At 44.7% G+C, this 15,050-nt stretch overlaps 1 protein-coding gene and 1 long non-coding RNA gene across 5 annotated transcripts in view; one reads left to right on the top strand and one right to left on the bottom strand.

Moving 5' to 3' along the window:
* The window catches only part of STON2 (stonin 2), a 139,464-nt gene extending 139,036 nt beyond the window's left edge, over positions 1–428 (bottom strand). For all 3 annotated transcript variants that reach the window (XM_028098643.2, XM_088024488.1, XM_088024489.1), the window contains exon 1: positions 302–428. The gene's annotated coding sequence lies outside the window, so the exon portion shown is untranslated. The remainder of the gene's footprint in view (positions 1–301) is intronic.
* Positions 429–601: 173 nt separating this feature from the next.
* LOC114207867 (uncharacterized) lies at positions 602–14,611 on the top strand. 2 transcript variants are annotated; one of them, XR_003608933.1, is made up of 4 exons: positions 606–679; positions 1,209–1,356; positions 10,255–11,141; positions 13,984–14,611. It is a non-coding gene; the product is annotated as an uncharacterized LOC114207867 (long non-coding RNA). The 2 variants fall into 2 exon arrangements; XR_003608931.2 differs by having other exon boundaries at positions 602–1,356.
* Positions 14,612–15,050: the final 439 nt, after the last annotated feature.

The raw sequence follows: 15,050 nt of genomic DNA, 5'->3' as shown, positions 1-15,050 counted from the left end.
TAGGGATGAGGGGTTCGCAGGTGTCTTCCCCGACAACCCCCCCACCTCGCCCACTTTGGGCGGGCTCACCTCACCCCCTCCCACCCCTCGACGCCGCCGGCTGGTGGAAATGTCGCGCCTCCCCGGGGCTCCGACCGAGGAACGCGCGGAGGTGTGGGGGCCCGCGGGGCGAGGGGCAGCACCCGCGGCGCTAGGACCTCGCGGGCGGCCCGCCCCCGCCCCCACCCCTCGCTCGCTCCACCTGCGGAGCCCCACCGGCGAGGCACGCTCGCCCTCCACCGCGGGACGCGGGCGCTGTTACCTGCGACGCCTCCTGCAGGCTCTCAAGTGTCGGCCGGAACGCCGCCGCGGTAGAGCCAGCAGGGCTGGCCGGGGAATCGTCGCCCGGCCCCGCCGCTCTCGCTGCCCTCCCTTGCGGCCGCAGCGCCGCCGCCTGCTCCCGACTCTCCAGGCTAGCTCCGCGCCCGCCGGCTCCTGGCGCCGCTCCCGCCGCTCCTGATTGGCCGCGGCGCGCGCCCGAGCCGCGCCCTGATTGGGTGGCCGGGAGCCGGGGCGGTGGGACGGGCGGGGCGCAGCCTGGATCTGCTCCCGGTGCCCCCGGCGCAGCTGCCTCGCGTCTCCGCTGCACCTCCGGACCGAGATCCAGACACGAAACCGGGATCCTGCCCCTCTGCGCCGAGTGAGGCCGGTTGTGGAGGCACGGGCTGGAGCGGAAAGTAGCGCAAGTAGCGTGGGGGTGGCGGGGAGTGGGGATCGCCTTGGAGTCTGTCCCACACCCCACACCAAGGCTGGACGGTGGAGATCCTTGCTTCTCCGGCCTCACTCCTACATGGGGTTTTGACTTCGTGTTCATTTTTATACTTTTTACTGAAAAAAAAAAAAAGGCGTAGGACACAGGACAGTGGCTTGTAAACAGTGGGCGCCAAATTGTGTTTGTGGACTTAGGTTGGACTTGACGCACAATCTATTTCTGTGTGGTCCAACCAGAGTTCGCAAAAGGGAAGCGACTTGTGCGAGGTCCTAATCGCGTTAACAATTTAGTAAGAGCGAGAAAGATGGTGAGATAGGTCTTCATTTACAAGGACCTTAATACTTAGCTAGGGAGATAAGGTTAAATGATAATGGTAATGGTAATAATAATAATAATTATAATAATAATAACCCTAACTTTTCTATGGCACATATTGTTTGCCGGGCACTTTTCTAAGTGCTTTGCATATATTAATACATAAGCACAATAAACAGCTGACCTAAAGATGTCCACATGTCCTGTGAAACGTGTGACCAAATGACATCAGCCTGGAGTGTAAGAGATTTTCATCTGGAAGACACACCAGCAGTCATTCCACACTGCAGGTAAGAGGCACAAGTTAGAACGGAGAAAGAGCATAGCGAATTAAAATTGTTCCTATCTTCCATTTCTTCTCCCATAGTTCTTTAGCCCTCCCAACATTTTGTCTCACCTGAACTGGGCCTTTCTAAAGAATAAGAAGAACCACATAAATTCAGGGTTCTGCCAGAACTTTGTTTTACCACTCATAAAAGGAGCCCCCTCTAAGCATCCAGGTAACAGTGAGTAGAAAAAAGTAGCACAGTTTATATTTTAGCATCTTTGACTTTGGTTGCACTAATACCTTGAAAACAAATATGTAACCATTTTCCTACAAGTATTTCCTCTAGTTCTATTCTCCTATGTTGACAGAACTCTAGAGGGAGAAATTTGGGTTGGTAGAGAAAGACCGGAGTGAAAACCAGCTTGACTGACTCTGCACAGCTTGATTTTTACCCTAGAGTAAGCTTAACGTCATTTACTTTGAGGAGCCCAGGACCCTAGAATTAAATTAGCTCAGTTTTCCCAGTTTATTTCAATGGATGAGCGATCAGTTCACTCTATATTGAAAAGATGGACTGGCCTGGGTGGAGCCTCACCTGATAGGAACACCAGAGCAAAATAGACTGTGTGAGGAAGGTTCTTATACCAGCATCCCTCTCCAAGCTTCAGAAGCACATGGAGACATCAGCCCATCATTCCAGTTGCTCACTTTTCATAGCTGTGGCTTTTGCCAAAGCAGAAGTTCCATTTGGATTGGTCACACTATCACTCCAAAGAAGAAAGGCTACTTTAGGTGGAGAACTATGTTGACCCAAGATAATTTCTTAAATCAATAGCCCTGGTTGCATCACACTAAACTCAGCCTTCTGAAGGATGAGAAGTGAAAGAAGAATCTGGATTCCACTATGTCTACCCTGGAATCTTCTTGTGGGCAGGAACTGTTTATGACTCTGTCTGTCCCCTATCTCATCTCACAAAATGTTTGCTTAGTTGTTCCTCCTGCATCACATTTCTGTGGTGACTCCTATTTAGCACTCAAGAATCCATGAAAATGTCCTGTCCTCGGTGAGGCTTTCACTAACTCTCCCAGGCAAAGGTAGTGATCCCCTTGTCCCTGTCATATTCTCATTCCAGTACAAAGCAACAATATTCCAACTCATTTCCAATGCCCGGCCTAGTACATGGAACTCAGGAGTGAGTATTCAACAAACTTGAACTGATTGCCTAAATTCCTTACAGGTAATAGAGTGGCATTAAGGAGACTGGGGCCACACCCCTATGCCATTCAACAGGGCATCCTCCAGTGCCAGGCTGGCTGGATATTTGATGTGAGTCAAAGTGATCATCTGCCCAGTCTAATAGTGAATAGGTAGTTTCTATATGTTAGGCACTGTCAGGTAAAGAGAAGAATAAGGTCTGAAATCTACACAAGATGAAATGATGCAGCTAATTTAGAAAATGGTTTGGTGGTTCTCAAAGAGTTTAACAGAGGCCCAGTAATTCTACTCCTTGGTACATACTCAAGAGAATTTAAAACATATGCCCATGCACAAACTTGTACGTGAATATTCTTAGCAACATTATTTATAATAGCTATAAAATTGAAACAACCCAAATATCCACTAGCTGATGAATAGGTGAACAAAATGTGGTACATCCATACAATGGAATATTATTCAACCATAAAAAGGAATGGAGACTGATATATGCTACAAAATGGATGAACCTGGGAAATATGCTAAGTGAAAGAAGCCAGAAACAAAAGGCCACATGTTGTATGTTTCCATTTACATGAAATATCCAGAATAAGCAAAATCTATATAGACTGAAAGCAGATTTGTGGTTGCCAAGGGGTCAGGGGAAGGAGAAATGGAGAGTGACTGCTGAGTGGATATGGGGTTTCCTTTTGGGTTGATGAAAATGTTCTGGAATTAAATAGTGGTTATGGGTGCAAAACTTTGTGAATATACTGAAAACCACTGAGTTGTAAAAAGCAAAACAAAACGTGTACACAGCAGGCATTCAGAGAGTTTGGAAACCATCAATGAAGAAAATGTTAGTTAAATCCTGAAGTGTTAGTAACCAACAGTGTGAAGTGTAGAAGAACAGAAAGGCCTATAAAACACAGTTAAAAGTTGGCTTGTTTCACCTCCGTGCTCCCACCTTCAGCAACCGAGAGGGGATTTACTCCATAGATCCACATTGTCCAATCAGACATTCTATGCTAATGGAAATGTTCTTTAGCTGAGCTCTCCAATTTGGAAGCCACTAGCATATGTGGCTATTGGACACGTGAAATGTGGTTAGTACCACTGAAGAACTGAATTTTAATTGCATTTAAATTTAAATAGCCACATCTGGCTATTGGCTACTCTCCTCTAAGTATAGCTTTTGCTGGTTTAGAGGACTGAAGTCATCTTAACTGACCATACGGAAAAATACTGGAGGGTATCGGAGTGGGAGAGTCAATGTCTTTATGTTCCATAGCCTGACTCCAACCTGTATCCACTAGAAATCCTTCAGTAAGATCTCACTGCTCCCACCCTTCTCCCTTCTATGAACTCTTAATGAACTTCAGTCAATAATACAGCATTTGGTTTTGTTTTTATGGCAAGGTGCTTCCATTCCACAAATATTTATGGACCACGCACTCTGTGGAATTCTGGGAAGAGGGATTGTAGACAACGTCAGCCAAATTCCAAAGGGCTGGTCTCAAGAAGGCAGGCAGGGAGAAGAGACAAGAGAAATCCCTCACAAGGACCTGGCTCCTTACTCCCTTTCCTCCAGTATCCCCCATACACACACACACACACACACACACACACACACACACACACACACACACACACTATTGAGTGGGAAATATTGCTATTAGGATGCTGAAGTGATGTTGAAGAATATTTAGATTTCCTGTTTCCAAGCCAAGCCTTGTAACATCCTTAACTCCTTCAATACACCTTCGAGTTCATGTTGATCTTTCTCTTCTTTGAACTTTCACTGAATTTGAAATCAATAGAATGTAATGACTTTCTAAGTGTTCTTCCTTAATGTGGTGTCCCCACAGCAAGATTCATTTGTTGCACAAATGTTTATTGAGCTCTGCTTATTTTTATGCCAGAACAGTCCTAGGAGCTGTGGATAAAAAGAAAGATAGGGTCACTGGGAAGTTTAGAGCCTAATGAGGAGGCACACAAAGAAATTATTCTGCAAAGTTTGGCCTAAATGTGTAGGAAGTTTCACTGAAAGCAGAGGGCAAGGAGCAGCTGGGTGTACACAGAGAAATCAGGGAAGGTTTCTCAGAGGAGCTGACATTTAAACTAAAGGAACTTGAAGGATGGGTAAGTTTTTTTAAAACATTTTTAAAAATGTAATTCATTTATACTGCCCACCTTCCAAAATTGCATTTGAGGTAGTATATTGGAAGTTTTGAGGACCAATGTTTGAAAGAATGAATTAACATCAAGATCCAGCTCAACATCTGTGACAGTGTTTTGCATTGCTGACAAGGGTACTAACTGGACGGTCATTCTTGCTGCCCTCAAGGCTGATTCCTGAGTGCAAAACAAAATAAATATAAGGCTCTCTGATCTCAAGGAATTCAAAATCTCTCTTCCTCTACTATTGCAATATCCTTCTTGCTGGTCTCTTGTGTTTAATCTTATTTTCTTCTTTTCCAGTGTATCCCAAATCTCAGTCATTTGTGTCTCACTGTCACCAGTCTTTCCATATCCATGTATCATCTGCACTATCATGTACTTGTTTCTTTACATTGGCTCTCCTCTAGCTCAGCTTCATTGAAAAGGAATTTTTATCTCATTATCATCCGTGAAAAACAAGTATCACTTGCCATAAATAGAATGTTAACCACAAAAATAGTACAATGAAAGTAAAACCACATTATCTAATCTTAGCTTAGTTGGCTGCCAAAGTTCTGAGTTTGAGGCCCTGCTCTTTCTTTCATAAAGAGAAAGATTATCAAGACTTACAGAGGTATTAAAGACATCAGCACCAAAGTGATCATTTCTCCTTGGCTAAATCAAACAGACTGAAAGAATTGCAAAAAGAATAACTCTCTCACTACATGAGCTAATGAAATTTAATATCCCTTTTCCATTCCACTTACAACCAGCTTCTGCACCAAATAAAGTCTGCTCACGCTGGGTACCACATATTTGTAAACACTGCTCTGATCCATCCCTCTCATAGGTATCAGAATGATCCAACTCAATGTGATTATTTCTCTCCCCTATTCAAAATCCTTCAATAGCTCTTCATTACCTAAGGGAAGAAATCTTAGTTCCTTACCATGGGCTACAAGATCCTCCTGGATCAGGCTTAGCTTACTTCTCCACCTTCAACTCTTATCCTCTTTAACTTTATTCCACCAATACAGAACTATTTGTAGTTCTCAGAGTGCACCATAGACTCTCATGTCTCTGTGCTATTCCCTCTACATGGCATGCTTTCTACATGAGACATACAGTCTCACCCCAGACCCGCTGAGTCAGAATTTCTCAGAGGGAGGCCTGAGAAGTTTTTAGGGATTTGTATTTTTAATAAGTGTCAGGTAGTTCTTCTTTTTTTTTAAAATTTTTAAAATGGCATGCTGTTCCCCAGCTACACCCATCTTATCATCTTTCATTTCCCTTCTGTGCTCATTTCTATTTATCTGCCTAGTACCCTACAGATACACAGACATACACACACGTGCACACAGCAAGACATATCAGCTCCAAACCACAACAGGATTCCTTCCAAAACACCTGCCTCTTTTTTTTCTGGGGGATCTTCATCCACTGCCTCACCCATGTGTCTCTGGCAGGCACCGACAAGTTCTCACATGACTCCACACCTCTTATCACAGCTGGTTGGTCTACAGGTAGTCCACTGAACGAAGGTGAGCCAGCCAGAGTTCCTGAGAATTTCCTATAAAGAGCAAAAAATTGGCATCACTCTTTCTCTAAGATGCAGAGAGAAACAGGCAAACAAAGCAGAAAGGGATTCTCCACTCCATTTGTGCCGCAGACCAGCTATTTCCTTGCCCCTCCTTCTTTCAGGTCATTCACCTTTTCCTTTTATGTTGTGAAAGAGACCCAATATCTTTACAATTCAGTCTTTTTCCTAAACTATTTTTAGTTGAGTTTGTTATTTATAACCAAGTATCCTAATACATTCCTAATCATCCTTGAAGTCCCAACACAAATGCTACTCTTTTGTGAAGCCTTCCCTGTCTCTTCCAAGCCAACAAAGATGCCCCTTCTTTTATGCCTTCCTGCATCTTGTAACACTGGACCCAATTTCCAACAGGTATCTTTGTCATCTAGACATTTTTGTGTGAGAAATGGTGTTCTTTGCCTGTTTTGATTATTCCATTTACCACCTGATGGGAAGGGAAACTTAGAACATAACAACCTATTGACACTATGCCCTAAGTAAAGTCGATATTGAGTGAAAAAAGGGCTTTTAAGTTTCAGCTGTTCCACTATGAAGAATTTTTTTTAACCACGTTGAATCCTAAGAAGAACTTTAAAAAACTGCCAACTGCAAGAACTCTCTTCTGCTGCCCAACCAGGATGGAACTAGAAATGCACCCCATAAACAGCAACCACCAAGGGGGAGATGGTACCTAGATATGCAGCAGAAAAGACTGAGGAACACACGGAGGGGAGATTCAGAGAAAGAAGGGAGGTCTGGGAGAGAAGGAACTGTAGGATCCTATCTGTCATTGAATCTCTGTGAATGAGAGGCAGGTCCATAAAGGAATGTTTTCCACCATCCATGAATGTCCATCTGCGATCATACTTGGCCAAATAAGATTGAATTCTCTTAGGTAATTGATTGGACCTATGCACCCTTTCGAATGTTACTAGGCATCATGGGGTCATATCTGTTTGCATATTTATCTCATTTCTAGGCTGGAAGCTCCTTTTCAAAAGAGACTCTTTCAATCTTGGCATGTTGGGCATTAGCGTCTAGCCCACTCTTGAGTTGGATGCTTATAGCCTATATTTAAGTTAGGAATGCTTTCCAGCTGCAAGTATCAGAATAACCAGTTATAATGGTTCAAGCAGTAAAGACATGTAATTATCTGACATGAACAGTCTGAATGCTGGAAGCCCCGAGGTACAATGTTCCATGACATCTAAAGGACCTAGGCTCTTTCTGTTGTTCCACCCTTGGCTTTTTGGCTTTATCTTAGGCTGCTTGTCTTGTGAATGCAAGATGGTTGCCACAACTCCAGGTAGCTCATCTTCAGAAAAGCATATACAAGAAAGGAAGAAAGTGGACTGAGCTGGGAGAGAAGTTTTCCTTTATCAGGGAGGAAAATCTTTCTCAAACACCCCTTCCTCTCCATCTGGTAAACTTCCCTTTATATCCCATTGGCTAGAACTGAGCCGCATGGCCATCCCTAGCTACAAGAGAGGCTCGCAAAACTAGTGCAGTCTAGGACTTTTCCATAACTGTGAAAAGTACTTGTATTGCTCGCAGTATCGCCCTTAGACAGGTAAATGGGGCACTGGCTTTCTCCACAATTTTCCTATTTGTTCTGGAGACTGGCTAGGGCTAACGTGCTATCTAGGTGGGGTATCTTGAGCCTAGGCAAATATCCAAATGTACCTCTTCCCTCATTACATTTCTTGCTTTGGGCACTCTTGGACCCTCTATTCTGCACATGGAATTGATGAGAGGCCCTGAAAAGCTCTTAGATTCATACCTATGGGATCTCTTTAGTAGCCCATGGCTGGCTCCTCCGTCTAGGAGAGTGACCTGGAGCACAGATTGCCTCACTGGCCTCTATGTTTCTTCCTTTGCAGGACTGCCCAAGATTGGGCTGCCAGAATGGTGCTGGCATGCTGATTTGGGGTGACTCTCACATCATACACAGGATGAATTTAGGGCTCTGGGTTACTGACAGTTCTCTGCCAAATGTTGGCTTAAACTTCATGTGTAGGCCCATGCATTGGTCTTGACTGGCCATATTCCAACTGCAGTGCTGCTTCTGGTCTACCTGAGGGCAGCTGGGGTGGGGGCAGGCAGTCTTCACTCTGTGCTGTCACCCAGGACAGTTACCCCATCCTTTCCATGGGTTCCCCACCAGGTTTTCAGGGGTGGTGAATCCGTCCCAGGGATTTCCAGCTCCACAATGCCAGCAGGCCCTTCTGATTGGGGTCCTCTCTTGCCTCTGACCGATGCAGTGACATCTTGCCCTCCCTGGTCAGTCTTCAGCCATGTAGATGAGGGGTGGATGTTCCTTGTGCTCTTCTCATCCATCCTCTCCTCCCCACTAGGGGTAGTGTGTGCAGCAGGGGTGTGGTCAACACTGAGAGAGATAGCATTCTAGGAATGCAGTGATTAGATAAGTGGCGTTCAAGAGAAGACCTGGCTGGAAGAGGTGTTTTCTACCTTGATAAGGTTGCTGTGAGAGTCAGATGAGATTGAACCCCTGAGAATCCTTTGTGGTATATACAACTGCACACAGATATTATTTTTATTAGTTTTACTTGAAATATAAGAAAACTAAGAAGGAGGAAACGAAATGACCCCCCAAGATAAAGAGGCACCATGGGAATATTTTTGGGAGGGAAACCTGTAATTTTAGACAACCTGGGATTGACCCCCAGCTCTGCCTCCTCCCAGCTGTGGGATGCTAGTTTGGTTTCTGAGCCCTGGTTCCATTTTATAAAGTGGGGATAACAATATACCTACGTTGGAGGATTTGGGTGAGCGTTGAATGAGGAGATGCTTGTAAAGAACTTAGCACTGTTTCTGACATATAGTAGATACTTGATAAATATTAGCTATTATTCTTATTTTACTACACAGATATTTGTAGCAGAGCTACACATCTCCTGGGATACAGCCCTGCTCTGCACTAGAAGTAAATTACAAGAAAGAATTTTCAAAATGAGATTGACAGAGGGGCGCCTGGGTGACTCTCAGTTAAATGTCCACCTCTTGGATTTGACTCAGGTCATGATCTTAGGGTCGTCTCCGTGCTCAGCATGAAGCCTGCTTGAGATTCTCGCCCCCTGCCCTTCCCCCCACTTGCAAGTGCATACTCTCTCTCTCTCTCTAAAATAAAATCTTTAAAAAAAATGAGTTTGACAGAGGCTGCACCGATATGTTAGGGTATCTGGCATTTGAGAGATGGGTGGGAGCAGATTGAGAGCCAAGAGGCTTGGGTTTGAATCCTGGCTCAGTCATGTAATAGTTGTAAGACCCTTGGCAAATTGCTTAGCCTCTCTGTGTCTCAATTTCTTCACCTGTAAAATGGGTCCTTGAGAGGGGTAAGTTAAGGTACATTAAGTGTTTAGGATGGTGGGTGGCACATGGTATTAGAAATTATTCAATACTGGGGTGCCTGGGTGGCGCATCTGACTCTTGATTTCAGCTCACGTCATGATCTCAGGGTCATGAGATGGAGCCCCATATGGGGCTCACGCTGGGTGAGGAGCCTGCTTAAGGTTCTCTGTCTCCTTCCCCCTCCGCATCTCCCCTGACTTGCCCCTTCTCTAAAAAAAACCCCAGAAATTATTCAGTACTATTAATATTATAATTTTGAATTCATTTAAAATTCAAAATAAAGTTTGTTCTTAAAAATCCCAATTGGCTTTTATTTCAAGGGGCCTGGATTTTAGCAACCGGAAAAAAAGAATAGCACAGAGATACATCCCATGTCTACGTGCCATTGCCTATGCTGTCCCTTTGCCTGAAATCCCTCCTTTTGGCCCATAAAACCACTACATATTCTCCACTCCCCCCGGGGCCAGAGCTCATTCTCTCCTGCTCCCATCTCTCAAACGGGACTGATGTCTCCTTTTTAGTCATCTATGTATTTCCTGACATTCCTGATAAATATTTCTTAAATGGAAAGCTGAAAGAGAGTAAGGTGCATCATTTTAAACTCTTGTATTTTGCAGGCGAATGCAGAATTGTGATTCATCGTGGAACTGACACGCTTCCTGTCAGAGGATGAAGGGACAGGCGGAGGCCTTCAGGAGATGGTGCCTCTAAACCCCAGGGGGAAAACACGCGAAGAATAACAAACCATCCCATCTTTAACGAGAAAGAGCTCCAGCTTGCATGGCTGCAACAGTCAAGTAATGTGAACCAGAGTGGGCGGTAGGTCCAGGAGAGTTTTCATCTGAATCCCAATTCTGTCATTCAGTGGCTGGTGGGCCTTCGAACCAAACGTCTGAGCCTATTTTCTTACCAATAGAATAAGGGCAATACCAGCCTCAAGGGGGAACTTCAATGATGAAATGAGTTAGTGCAGTGCCTGGCACATAGAAAATGCTTAATGAACTGTTAAGTGAATGAATGGTGCTTTAAAACAAAACAAAAGAGCACCGTTATTGGCTGAAGCTACATGACCCTTAAAAGCACAGCATTGCTTAATCTTGTACACAACTTGTCCTTCTCAGCATATCGTTCCGCACATCGTCCGGGGCGGGGCGGCTTCTCAGACACTCAATCTGGGGCTAATCTGCAATCAAGAAGCCCAGGCAGGCGGAGATTTGGCAAACCCCTTCCCCAAGCCCTTCTCCTCTCCAGCTGGCTCAGAAAAGCTTCCATGGCAATGACAAGAACCTACTCCCTTTTATTGTTTTTCTTTTCCCAATGATGGAGCAATCACATGATTTCAACAGGAAAAACAACTCTGGACTCCGACTGTTTGGATTGAGCCACAGACTTTCTGGTCTCAGTCCCTGGAGAGAAAAGACATTCCCAGTGCTGGTGGGATGGGGGACGGCTGGACGACAAGCCTGGCCGGCACATGCTCATACCAGACTGGCCAACTGAACAGGTTCTGTCTCAGGATCAAAAGCAATTCTTTTTTTTTTTTTAAGATTTTATTTATTTATTTGACAGAGAGTGAGAGAGGGAACACAAGCAGGGGGAGTAGGAGAGGGAGAAGCAGGCTTCCCGCAGAGCGGGGAGTCCGATGCGGGGCTCGATCCCAGGAGGATCATGACCTGAGCCGAAGGCAGACGCTTAACGACTGAGCCACCCAGGTGCCCCTCAAAAACAATTCTAAAGAGGAGCTCATATTTCCTGAGTGCGGAGGACCAGGCACTTTACAGGTGTTGTCAAATTTAATCATCACAACACTCTGAAAGGAGTGTTCATTATCTTCATTCTATCAGCGAGGAAAATGAGGCTCTGAGAGGGACCCCTGAGGAGCACACAGGAGTCAAAAGCTTTGCTAGAATTCCACACATTTTACAAGCCCCCAGAGCCTGTGTGTTATCTCCTGGCCCCACCAAATCCTAAAGAGCCCAGGATCTCCTGGGACCTGGGGGCCGGTGGAAATGCAAGTTCTGAATTACTAGGTCCAGGATAGGGCATGAGACTCTGCATCTCTAACAGGCTTCCAGGGGATGCTACAGATCCAGGGGCTTTAACTGAAGTACCCACTGGTCTTACCCCAGTGGTCTCCCACCTTGGCCGCACATTGGGATCACCTGGGAGCTTTCAAAATGCTGATGTCTAGGCCCCATCCTAGACATTCCAATATGATAGGGTACAGCTCTGCGTAGGACTGCCGAAACTCCCCGGTGACTGCTCAACGGCTGGTGGCCTCCGGGGCCCACCAGACCGCCCTTCGCTGAGGGGCAGGGAGTACTTTCTGCAGGCTCCTGAGGCTCGGGGATCACCCTGCGCTCCCCTTTCCCAGACACGGAGGCTCTAAGGCTGGGCTCTGAGGTCGCCCTTGCAATGGCCTGTCTCAGCAAACTCCCAGCCTAGGACGAGGCCAGAACGGCCACCTGTTTCCTTGAAATAGTTCGCAGCTGTGCTGGTGACCTCACCGCCCTGGCTCTGCCTCTGGCCAAGCTGCGATCCCGAAAGCCCTCTTCCCCAGTCCTGAATTCAGGGCGGCTTCGGGCTCCCCCGCGCGGCCGGGCAGGGGAGGGAGAGGAGCCCCTGGCGAGGCTGGAGCTGCGGCGGAGGACCTGGCCGCACCCGCACCAGGGGACCCAAGGTGGCCAGACTGTGAGCGCGGCGGGGCAGCCTCGCCCGCGCCTCCCTCCCCAGCACTGGGGAACTGATGAAATCACACCTTCTCCTCCCTTTCAATGACGTATAAACAAACAAACGTTGGAGTACCCAAGAGAAAACGGAAAGGATGTCTCCTTTTCCCCTCACGCTTCCCAGAGGCAACCACAAGTTTCGGTGGGGCTCATAGCCATCCAAACCTTTTGCTATGCATAAATATGTATATGTACACAGACACGTAATTACTGTGTTATAAACAAAAGTCACCATGTAACATTTTCCCAAACACTATCTTTGATATCTTTTCCATACACACACACACACACACACACACACACACACACACACACACACACACACACACACATTATTTTAGTGTGTCTCAAACTTGTCTGGGAATCAGAATCTCCTGGGGGCACTTTTTAAACATACAGTCTCACCCCAGACGCGCTGAGTCAGAATTTCTCAGAGGGAGGCCTGAGAAGTTTTTAGGGATTTGTATTTTTAATAAGTGTCTTAGGTAGTTCTTTTTTTTTTTAATTTTTAGGGGCACCTGGCGGGCTCAGTTGGAAGAGCATAGAACTCTTGATCTCAGGGTCATGAGTTTGAGCCCCATGTCGGGTATAAAGATTACTTATTTTTTTTTAATTTTTAGAAGTTGAGATGTAATTGACATATAACATTGTATTAATTTTAGGTACATTTCAGGTGGTTCTTATGGAAAATGTCTTGCCTTTTTAATAGTTGTATATGTCCAATATAAGAATGTACCATTGTTTAGTTATCAGTCCCCAATTGTTGAACATTTAAGCTGTTTCCAGTATTTTCTTCAAACTATACACAATACTATAAACTGTACTATAGTGCTGCACTGTACAGGTACTCATGAGTGTGTTTCTGAAGGATAGTTTCCAAGGAGCAGAATAGCTAAATCTCAAGCTTCCCCTGAAACTTCTTTTCCCATCTCAGAGTGTTTATGTTTGAAACATGGAACCTCATAGCAGGACAAAGTTGAAAACCTGCATGGTCAAGACCACAGAAAATATAATGTGAGTCACAGACATCATTTAAGATTTTCAGTAACCACATTCATTTTAGTAATATATTTTATTTAATCTGATATATCAAAAGTATTATCCCAACATATAATCGAGTGAGAATTATTAATAAAATATTTTACATTTTTCATGCTAAATCTTTGAAAATTGGTGTGAGTTTTACCCTTGACAGCACACCTCACCTGAAACTAGCCACATTTCAAGTGTTCAGCAGTCTCATGGGGCAAATGACTACTGTACTGGACAGTGCAGATCTAGATCTTTTATTTGACTGGGGAAATATTAAGGGGGCAGGAAATGAACAATTGTGTAGCATCTACAATGTACTTGTCCCTGAAGGAGCACTTAACATTCATTATTGTTAACTGAGGGGTGAGATTTTTGCAGAGGATTAAGCTGAATAATAGTTCAGGTTAAATACGTTGTCTCTTCAAAACAACCCTATGAAGAAGACAGGGCATGGGTTATTAGGATGTCCATTGTTTCAACTCGAGGTTGATAATTTGTGTAGATCACAGAGCCACAAACACAGAGGAGGAACCAGAATCATATCTTTAGATTTCAGAGCCTATGCTTTTTTTTTTAATCCCACAGATATCTCCACGACAGTTGTTCAAAATCCATTCTTACATTAATGGTGAAGAGAGACCTAGCAACAAATTAAGAGAATTACGAGAAGTCACCTCATCAATCTAAATACTGTGCCGTTCTGTAGACTCGTAGTTAAAAACGTGTGCTGACGCCTCCTGGTGGAAGTCAGAGTTACTGCAAGGCACTGGTAAATTGGCGTCTGTGGGCCTTCCTAGTTCACGAACTGAATATACAAAAATATGACAACTATTACTTAAAGGTTATTGGAATAAAAAAATGGATTCCTTCTACTGGGAAAAGATGGGAATCATTGATGTAGATTTTTTGTCTCAGACTGTCAGAGGGACGGTCACAAACTGAATAGTTTCAGGTTCTGTTTTGGATATCTTCTTTTTTAAAAAATTTTTAAAGTGTATATGATTGTACTTGGTCATATCTCAGTTTCTAAGTTTACTAGTGGGTGTGTTAGTGTGTCTATTCTCTGGCTAGGGTGTCAACTCCTCAAGGGAGAAAGACTTGGAACCCTTAATTTAAGGCTCTGGACATTCTGGGCACTTGAATGAATATTATTGATTGCCTGGGGAAAAAAATGGGTTAAGAGCACAAAATAAATATGGCGTTTGTAATGGAATCTATTGATTCTGCCCGCCCTAAATCCTTTTCTTTCCCCCTCAAACCACACAGCCCTAGTGAGGCTGTCAGTCAGTACCCTGCTTCGGGCTGAGGGGTGGGCCTAGAGATTTGGCTCTTTATAGAGTGACAGGGCTAATGCTTCATCTTCAACAGCTGGGCTAACAATTTCAATTAGCTAGACCTTTAGTCTCTCTAATGTTTCAGCTTTTTCTAGTATGATTCTGAGACCTTCCTCCCCCACCCCCAGCCTAATGAAAAATTCCCTTTTCATTATTTCCAGAATAAATCTAAAATATAATGTATTACATTTCCATTTAATTCTGCTTCCATTTGGAAATTTGAACAAGTTCTCATAAGGATCAAAGGAATGGGAGCCTTCTAGTTGTCAAATGTACAACCAGTTATTTTCCTCCAGAGATCAAAATGACAACTAACAA

This window comes from Eumetopias jubatus, unplaced genomic scaffold (assembly GCF_037043125.1).
Source record: "Eumetopias jubatus isolate StellerSeaLion01/CBP00866 unplaced genomic scaffold, mEumJub1_p1.0 scaffold_7, whole genome shotgun sequence".
Lineage (NCBI taxonomy): Eukaryota > Metazoa > Chordata > Mammalia > Carnivora > Otariidae > Eumetopias > Eumetopias jubatus.
Note: the sequence above shows the minus strand (reverse complement) of the source record. Positions and strands in the feature narration are given on the sequence as shown.